This window comes from Diospyros lotus, chromosome 6, assembly GCF_014633365.1.
Source record: "Diospyros lotus cultivar Yz01 chromosome 6, ASM1463336v1, whole genome shotgun sequence".
NCBI classification, from domain to species: Eukaryota; Viridiplantae; Streptophyta; class Magnoliopsida; order Ericales; family Ebenaceae; genus Diospyros; species Diospyros lotus.
This window is the reverse complement of record NC_068343.1, coordinates 38,669,965-38,680,741: the sequence shown is the minus strand read 5'-3', so window position 1 is coordinate 38,680,741 and position 10,777 is coordinate 38,669,965.

The window sequence follows — 10,777 nt, the reverse complement described above, 5'->3', positions numbered from 1 at the left end:
CTCAAGTATTAGAAGCTAAAAATCCTGAGTATTACATCATATTTCAGTTTAAAAATCTCGGGTGTTATACGTTCCTCTTTAACAGTTGACGATCTTGCCCAACTAGTGAGCAACTATCGCGTTCCCCCCTCTTATCGTGCTAGGTTGCCTGAGCCAGGCGAATCTTGTGCTGCCACCGTTACAGAGGGATGTATGGCAGTTCACAAAATAAGTTTTCGTTTAGGATTTCGCCTTCCGCTCCATCCTTTTGGTGTAAAGCTCCTTCGTCGAAGCATTCTAGCTCCAGCTCAGCTACATCCTAATGGTTGGGCCCAATTAGCAAGTTTTTTTGTCTTATGTCACGAGAGGGGGCTGTCTCCCACTGTCGATCTTCTTCTTTCTTTTTACCATTTTTGGCTAGGGCTGTCTCGTTATCACTTGTATACACTTTATGGGGAGCGTGCTGAGGATCGCTTGTTCGAGGGCATTCCACCCAAGGCTCACTACTTCGACACTCGTTGGTTTGTAGTAGATCCTCCACCGGGTACATGGTATGCCCCCCGAGGTTGGCGTTCTGATGATCGAATGGCCAATCCAATTCTTTCCTTATCCATCCCCGATCTTCGGGAGCGATACAATGATGAGCGGTGTCAACTCTTGCATGGAGGGCGAGTGAGCCTCCTGGACCTTCTCTCTGAGGACCGGTTGAGGAGGGATGGCTGAGTACTCCGCATGGGAGAATCATCGAGGCGCGCGGTCCCTTCGACGCTTCCCCTACGGCCCCCAGCTCCTCCGACAACCGATATCCAAGTGGAAGGAGGGGCTATCACTCTCCAAGAGCAGTCTCCTCCTGAGGGTTTGGATCCTTTCGATCTCTTGCCCCTAGCTTCTTTCTTTCTTTCTTTTCTTTTTTTTTGTGTGCCTAAGCCTTTCTTTCCCTTTTGTGTTTGCATTTATTTATCTTTGTTGATCCTAATTCACATATCTTTCTACTCCTTGATAGGTATGAGGTGAGCAATGCAAGCTTCTTGCCGGAGGGCAACCAAGGGAGTGAGGCGTGACGGGCCTCCTCAACCTACGTCTCCCCCCCTGAAGGTGTTGTTACCATCTGGGAGACTCATGCTGTTGAGGGGACAAGGTAAACTGGTGAGGTGTGACATTGTCACAAAAGGAGTCGGTGTTAGCAGAGGGAGGCAGGTCCATCAACTTCCCAGCTGATCCTTGCCCCTACTCCTATGGAACCTCCTGAGGGCGTCCCATTGGCTCTTTCTCTGGCTGCATATCCCCTTGAACCTGGTGAACTTCCCTACGAAGGGCACAACTCGATCACCATGAGCGAGGCTCTTGATGGCACGGGGTATGTTAGCCATTTCGATGCAATTCCGGTGGTCCATGGTGGACAAGAGACCGAGGTTACCTCTCACCTTAACCAAGAGGCCATCACGCAGCTCATGTTGCTGGTCGTGGGCAATTTCACAGAGGGGTAGTTAACCCACAACGTACTGAGAATCAGGTTCTACACAATGAGGAGAGGTTAAGTCTCTGAGGTTTAGAGCCCAGATTCGCCGAGCTCCCTCTACCAGCTGAACACGCCTTAGATCTTAAAGAGGGCCGATGGGCATGAGGTGAGGAATTTATGGCCTGCCTGGGGCTTTTGGATACAGATTCCATAAACATGCACAGGGTTGGGGCACGCTTATTATATTCCACCACTCTTCCTCGAGATGAGGACCGCTATTTTCGAAACCCCCTTGATCACATGGATGATTTCGAACGCCACCTGGCCATTGTAAGCCCCCTTCTCTCTTCTCTCTCCCTTTTTTTTTTTTTGTGAAGGTTGCCTATTTAAATTTCCTTATGGCAGGGTGCTCAGGGAGCTATGGTGCCAAACGCGATGAATTGGGCCCGCATTGCTCGTGCTGAGGTAGAGATCACTCGGTGGATGAACAAGTCCTGGCAATGGAGAGAGGAAAAGCAAGTATTGAACATGAATATCTGACACTTAGAGTCTGACAGCTCAAGCCTTCACACGCAAGTCGAAGGCCTCCAAACCCAGCTTCAGGGTCTTACTATAAGGTGCTAATTAGCAGAATCAGAGGCTCAAAAATGGAAGGAGAAATTCGTGGAGCAAGGCCAAGCGTACAAAGAGATAGCGTCTTCATTTTCTAATGCTCAAGAGGAGATTGTTCAACTTTGGAGGTCTCTCGCCAACTCCGAGGATCAGGTGGCATAGGATCGTCAGGAGATATCTAGTCTTGGTGAAAACAGGCATCGAGAGATCAATGAGGCCGCACAAGAGGCGGTGAAAGAGTATCATCTTTCTAATGATTGCTTTCAGCGAAATGAAGCCTACGCCAGCTGCTTCTCCAAGCTAGGCTTTTACCTTGGTCGTAGCCTCTTGCAGTCCCAGTATCCTGGGGAGTCATTTCCTGAAATGGTGTTTTCAGAAATGGCTTCACTTGATCCTCCTGACTGGCAGAAGTATGAACCCGACTCATGTGACCCCGACGAATATATAAGGGCATCCTTGACAGACGACTTGGCCAACCTGTCCGATCCATGGAGTCTTTATGTACCTGATTTGGAGGATACTTTCGCGATTATAGAGGCTCTGCAAATGATTAGGCATGGGTTGGATGAACTTGATGGGGCCCCCCTGAGTCCGCTTCCTTCGGAGTTGGAGCACCTCCATTGTCGCAAAGATGATTAGGCCATGCGCTTTTATTTTTTTGAATTCCTACTTCGGTTATGTAAAATGTTGGCCCAATTTTTTATGCATGTCGAGCTTTTGGGCCACTATTCCTATGTACGAAAGTTTAGGTGTGCTTGTTTTCATGTTTATGCATGGGCTGTTATCGCTTATTATATATATATATATATTCTTCCAGTATCTTTTGCACATGTTTGCTTGTCATGGCGTTTTAAGTTTAAATTTTCTTTGATTATTCCTGTGTTGGAACGTGATTGATGCTCAAATATGTCAAAAATTTGTTATATTTTTATTACCTCCTAATCCATGTAATCGGCTAAAAATATCAAAGATTGCTTGTTGGAGCCCAAAGAAAGGAAAAGAGATGAAGGGTTGAATCAATTCTTCAAAAGCATGATCAAAAGAGGAAAAAGAAGCCAAGAAATGAAGATGTTCTGACAAAGTCTAACACATTCGAATGAAAGCTAAGTAATTCAAAAAAGTCTTCAGAAGATATTCAAATATGGAGCAATTCGGATGGAAGCCAGTCAATCATTCGAATGAGTCATTCAACCATTCGAATATGCAGACCATCGGGAATGTATTTGGATGAGGTTGGCCCAATTCAAATACGAAGCAGCAAATCAGGGGCTCAAGGCAAAAATGTATATATTCGAATGTCCCCTAAGTCATTCGCATGAGCTGAGAATGACAAGATATTCAGATGATCATATCGTATGGAAACAATGAAGAAATGTCCGAATGATGACAAAGTTATTCAAATGTAATTGAAGAAGAAAGAAAAGCTATTCAAATGAAGATTGAGTAATTCGAATAAGAAGCAACTCAAGACTTAAGATCATATTCTCCCAAAAGCATTCGGATAAAATAATAGCATTCGAATACTTCCCAAGTCATTCGAATGATAAAAGGAAATCAAGAGGAAAATTAGAAATTCATTCAAATAAAAGTACTGTTGCATTTGAATGATAGACTAAATCACTGTGGAATGAACAGTAAAGTGTGAAATTCATTCGAATGAGATTAGGATACATTTGAATGACCCAAGCGGCCAAGGAAAACTAAGCGTTCATTTGAAAATCCTTGCTAACACATTCGAATGAAGATCCAAAAATGCTCTGACATGCGCAAATGAACACGATGGCTCTAAAGTAAATTCAACCAACTTTTCACCAAGTGGTCCCCTCTTCCATGCGCGATAAGCTTAAAAAGGAACCAACATTCTTTCGAATCAGTGGTGTGGAGAGCAGAGGATACTCAGAAAAACACAAAAAGACGAGGATCATTGGAAAGTTGCAAGTCTTTTCATTCTGTCTGTTTTCTTTGTTTTAGTTATTGTCTGTATTTTAAATTGGTAGCACTTCAGTCATTGTTCTTCATTCCTAGTTTTGAGCTTTTGCTCCAGATATATTTTAAGTCCATTTACTCTCTCCAAGTTGTAGTTCGTTTTAGTAATCAATACAGCAGTAGTTTATCTATTTCTTATTGTTTGTTCCCGTTTATTTTCTTTGTAAATCTCGTATTCATCCGTTGAGATTAACTTTAGTCGTGCACTTCCCATGAAGATGTGTGGCTAATTCAATCCTTAGGTTAAGGCAAAGACAGTGCCCAAAGCCACTGATGAATCAATATAGCAGAACCTCAGATGTTCAAGTAATAAACGCAAAAGTAGTTTGAGAAATGTTTTTAATGAAAACCTCAGGCTTGGATTGGTTCGTATGCCTAACTTAGAGTTTCCATACCATGTATGGGAATTGCTTGTCCTGGAAACATCCTCATACCCAAGCCCCGAGCAATAATTTTATCAAAACGTTATTTATAAACTGATTTATTATAGCTGCTTAACATAGAGTCTCCATGCCATGTATAAAAGGTTGCTTGAACAAATAGTTATCATCATCTCAGTAGTGTATTTAATGGTTAAGATCCAAGCTATTTGAGCTTTTAGTTACATCAAAGAAAGCTATATGGTGAATCAGTTGGGTTTGGCACCAGATTTGTCTTGACCCAAGACCTCTCCATATCCAGATTACAGTTATATTACATTTAGTTTGATCTCATCTTATTGTCTGATTAATCAGGAGAACTTGTGTGGTTATCTCCTTCCATGAGTAATCTCCCTGTGAACCGACCGGGTCTTGTCCGGAAAAAAAAATATATAAATTTTCTGCTACAATCACACTTGTGCACTGGGGAGTTTAAACGCCTCACCCTTTCTGTGAACATAAATGACTGCTAAATAAGCTGAGTTAATTCAAAAAAAATACAAAAGTGATAAATGTAGGGTGAGCGATGCAGCAAATTTTGGCGTCGTTGCTGAGGAGATTGAGGTAAGCCAAATAATCATCCCTAGTTCTTTTTCTTTTTTATTTTTGTTCTTTAGTTTCTCTTATTTGTTAGTTTTGCTTGGTGTATGAGACTTAGATCTGGTAGAGTGGTAGAACAAGTGTTGCATTCAGAAAATACTCCATCTAATTTTGAGTTTTCATTACCACACTCATTTATGGCTCAACCAAACAACATGTCTGAGCATGGAGTGACCATGGTGATCCTGATCTTGTTGATCAAGAATTGATTAGACCTCTTAGAGAGTACCTTCACCCTCCAAGATAGACAACATCCTTGTGTATCATCCTTCCTATCAATCACTATAGGTTCAACTTCAAACCTAGCACAATCCAATTGTTGCCCACATTCCATGGCATGGATTCCGAAAATCCATATACTCATATGAAAGAATTTGAGGAAGTATGTAGTACTTGCATGGACCATACAGTAAATGAGGATGTTATAAGGTTAAAACTCTTTCCATTCTCACTGAAAGATAAGGCAAAAATGTGGTTAGGCACTCTCCCACCTAGATCTATAGGAACTTGGAGAAAAATGCAAGCAACTTTCTTAAAAAAATATTTTCCTGCCAACAGAATTCTTACTCTTCAAAGACAAATCATGAACTTTGCCTGTAAATCAAATGAAAATTTTTCCCAAGCATGGGAAAGGTTTAAAGACCTTCTTTACACTTGTCCGTGAAGGATCATGAACGAGGAAACATAGCATGCAACGGAAGCAGTTTAAAATCAAAACCGTTCCTCGTATTGATTAGAATCTAGGAGACTTACTTTTACGGCGGATTACCGGTCGGAATGGAGCGATAGGAGCAGGATGAGCGGGAGCTATGGCGCGTGGTGGAGACGACGGCTGTCCTGCTATCCTTCGGCTCCTTCGCATCAGAACTTGGAGGCTCTCTTCGGTCTTCCGAAATATGACTCGAACTCGTGGCCTCCCTTCAGTGAAGAAGAGCAAAAATGACCTTGGATGAAAAAAACAACCAAAGAGAGATATATATAGGGAGAACCCTAGGGTTAAAACCCTAGTGGGCCAAACCCTAATGGGCCAAGTCCATTTAATTAATTAAACTAATGAACTATTATTTTATTCTAGCCTAATTAATTATGGACCATCCTGAATAAAATAATTCTCTCTTAATGTAATTCACCCAACAAGCCAAATGTATTAAAAAATACATGAGTTACATCGAGCTACCCCGGGGACCAAAAGACAAATTATTCACGGCTACTAAAATGACCAAAATATCCCTGCTACCTAGTAGCTATATTTTGTCATTCTAAGTGTTCCAACTATCACCATATGGTAACACTGACCCCACGAATAATTTTTCATATGCCATGTCTTTGACCTACTAGTGTAATGACGAAAATACCCCTCTGCGTAACACCCATCATTTAGAAAGGAATAATGTACTAACACCTCTCTAAATGATTTCTACCATCCTTAGATCACTAGTCCAATAATCCGTGACTACTCGAATGTACTTGCTTATCACTGGGAGCTACCCAGAAGCACACACTCTTAAGTCACGTTCCCAGGGCCCTGGATTATTTGATTATTCTTGGACAATCACAAGGGGGTGAATCACAGAAACTATCTTGTATTAGTCTGTCTTAGCTAATTAGAAACCATACTCCCAACTCAAAAGGATATTGATCTTTGATAGACCTCACCTACAATGAATCTAAGAATACAGCTCTAGGTTCACTAGACCACCAACTAATACTCAGGTATTAGAGTACTCGTCCACGTAGTAGCAGTGATAGACTAGCTCCATGATAATTAGTACTTTGTCATTAGCTTCTATCACAGGTCCACTCTACGCATTCCAAATGCGCTTGTACAATTAGAGTAAACGGACTGTTTACTGGCTAAGGCAAGCCATCCTCCATTAGGATCTATTGCACAATGATCTTATCATGATAGAATGCCCAGTTCTATCAAAAGATCAAGAGTAATATTTTTCTTGCTTATTAAGTACCCATGATTCATGCCTAACTGTGAAGAACGACCCATCACATGAATCACTTACTTAATAGCATGGACACTTTTCCAACAATTAAATGCAAATAATATATGTGCCATAAACTGAATAAAAGAAACACCATTACCATAAATTAAACAAAACGTGTCTTTAGGGCATACATTTCCAACAGTCCGCACCATGCCTTTGAGCAATGGTGAGTGGTCAGTTTCTTTTATGACTCACTCACGCCCTAATTGAAAATCTTAGTTTCTACAATGTGTAATGGAGAATTCCATGAGAAAACTCTAGAAGAAGCTTTTCACTTCTTTGACACGTTGGCTGAGAATACAAGAAATTGGGAAGTTGGCCCAACATCTTCTTTTGATCTAAGAGAAAATCCGCAACCTAGAGGGAGATACCAGTTGAGTGAGAATGACGATTTAAATGCAAGGCTAACTGCCTTAACAAAAATGGTTGAAAACATGGAGCCCAAAAAGGTACAATCTATTAATCAAGTGGAAGTGAAATGTGCTGTGTGTGATGCAACAGATCATGCAACTGAGGAATGCCCTACTCCACTTCCTTTCAAGGAGGTACTGTATGGGTAGACTAATAACAATCATTCACAAAATTTTGAGGGAAGACAAAATGAAAATCAACGTGGAACCTATTACGGGAACAATTAGAACTACAATTCATACCATCCCAATAATAGGAATCACCCCAATTTTTCCTGGAGACATGATTCTGGAAATCGTTCTCAAACTCCCTTCCCTGCACATCAACAATCCTTCCAACAAAATCAAGGTTCTTCATTCAATACTTACCAACCTCCTCACAAGAGATCTTTGGAAGATACCTTGCATCAGTTCATTCAAAATCAAACAAGCATCAACAATCAGGTTGCCCAGCTTACAAAAAATCAAGAGCAAACAAATAGAGCCATGGAAGATATGAGAAGCCAGATAACAAAGTTAACCCAAACACTAAGTGTGGGAGAGCCTGGAAGATTCCCTTCTCAAACTAACCCTAACCCAGTTAGGCAAGCAAATCAGGTGGAATCTTCTAGTAGTGAAAATAATACACAAGAACAAGTGTAATCAGTGACCATCCTAAGAAGTAGAAAGATAATTGAAAAACTGGATGATCTTAGGATAAGCCAAACCGTTGATGAGAAAGAGAAAATAGAAGAGCGAGAGCCAATCATAGAAAAAAGTGAAAACAATGAAAAAGAAGAAAAAAACAAGCAGAAACAAAAAGAAGATGGAAAAGGTAAGAACAATGAAAGAGAAAGTCAATATCATCCTAAACCTCATTTTCCTCAAAGACTGAGTGTTACAAAAAAGGAACAACAAAATGTTGATATATATGAGGTGTTTAAACAAGTGAGGATCAACATTCCACTCTTGGACGCAATCAAACAAACACCCTCATATGCAAAATTCCTAAAAGATCTGTGTGGTCGGGCTGTCGAACACCGATAGATTAGATGAATAATGATTCGGATTTGCAATAAGGTGTTGGAAATGTATGCCCTAAAGACATGTTTTGTTTAATTTATGGTAATGATGTTTCTTTTATTCAGTTCATGGCACATATATTATTTGCATTTAATTGTTGGAAAAGTGTCCATGCTATTAAGTAAGTGATTCATGTGATGGGTCGTTCTTCACAGTTAGGCATGAATCATGGGTACTTAATAAGCAAGAAAAATATTACTCTTGATCTTTTGATAGAACTGGGCATTCTATCATGATAAGATCATTGTGCAATAGATTCTAATGGAGGATGGCTTGCCTTAGCCAGTAAACAGTCCGTTTACTCTAATTGTACAAGCGCATTTGGAATGCGTAGAGTGGACCTGTGATAGAAGCTAATGACAAAGTACTAATTATCATGGAGCTAGTCTATCACTGCTACTACGTGGACGAGTACTCTAATACCTGAGTATTAGTTGGTGGTCTAGTGAACCTAGAGCTGTATTCTTAGATTCATTGTAGGTGAGGTCTATCAAAGATCAATATCCTTTTGAGTTGGGAGTATGGTTTCTAATTAGCTAAGACAGACTAATACAAGATAGTTTCTGTGATTCACCCCCTTGTGATTGTCCAAGAATAATCAAATAATCCAGGGCCCTGGGAACGTGACTTTAGAGTGTGTGCTTCTGGGTAGCTCCCAGTGATAAGCAAGTACATTCGAGTAGTCACGGATTATTGGACTAGTGATCTAAGGATGGTAGAAATCATTTAGAGAGGTGTTAGTACATTATTCCTTTCTAAATGATGGGTGTTACGCAGAGGGGTATTTTCGTCATTACACTAGTAGGTCAAAGACATGGCATATGCAAAATTATTCGTGGGGTCAGTGTTACCATATGGTGATAGTTGGAACACTTAGAATGACAAAATATAGCTACTAGGTAGCAGGGATATTTTGGTCATTTTAGTAGCCGTGAATAATTTGTCTTTTGGTCCCCGGGGTAGCTCGATGTAACTCATGTATTTTTAATACATTTGGCTTGTTGGGTGAATTACATTGAAAGAGAATTATTTTATTCAGGATGGTCCATAATTAATTGGGCTAGAATAAAATAATAGTTCATTAGTTTAATTAATTAATTGGGCTAACCCAATTAGAAAATTAATTAAATGGACTTGGCCCATTAGGGTTTGGCCCACTAGGGTTTTAACCCTAGGGTTCTCCCTATATATATCTCTCTTTAGTTGTTTTTCATCCAAGGTCGTTTTTGCTCTTCTTCACCGAAAGAGAGGCCACGAGTTCGAGTCATACTCCGGAAGATCGAAAGAGTGCTTTTGTGTTCTAATGCGAAGGAGCCGAAGGATAGCAGGACAGCCGTCGTCTCCACCACGCGAAGAAGCTCCCGCGCATCCTGCTCCCATCGCTCCATTCCGTCCGGTAATCCGCCGAAAAAGTAAGTCTCCTAGATTCTAATCAATACGAGGAACGGTTTTGATTTTAAACCGCTTCCGTTGCATGCTATGTTTCCTCGTTCATGATCCTTCATAAGGGTGCAACCCAAAGTCGTCTCCCAACGAACCTCAAACGGATCTGTCAAAACAAGACTAAATGGGGGGGGGGGGTTTGATGAAAAACAGAAAACAAAATAAACAAGAACACAGTAAAGCGAGATGCAACCAGTTGCAACCTTTCCTCCCTACTCGGGTATCATTATCCACCATATAAAGAACCTATTTATTTTTAATCCCCATATCTAAAAAAAATGCTTGACAATCGCCAAAGACTAAATCGAAACAAATATAAAAATCACAGAAGATTTTCTTAATCAATATACAAGTTTCAATTTTTTTTAGCACACAGATCTGAAACCAACATGAACAATCGCCAGCTAAGTTTATGTTGTTTCTTGCAAACCAATACCCTAATCGAGCCTATTAGTCAAATCTACCCAAGCATCATGCATGCATTCATACGATCGCATAAAATACATACACACTTGAGAAGAAGCAAAGAAACAAAACCATAAGATTAAAGATGAAAACAGATATACAAAAACGTCCAAAGATTCAAACCGGATAAGGAGTATGGCATGCAACCGGTTACAAAATCCTTAGCCTTCCATCTTGACAAGAACAATGGAGAAAAGGAAAATTGGCTACTTTTCACGTGAGAAAAGAATAATCCTCCCCTAATGGCCTCTTAATGTGCTTAAATAGAGCTTAGGGAGGAAACCCTAGGTTACCAAAACTTCACAGCTGATTTCGAATAGGATAACGTGCGTTATGGGCTTCATC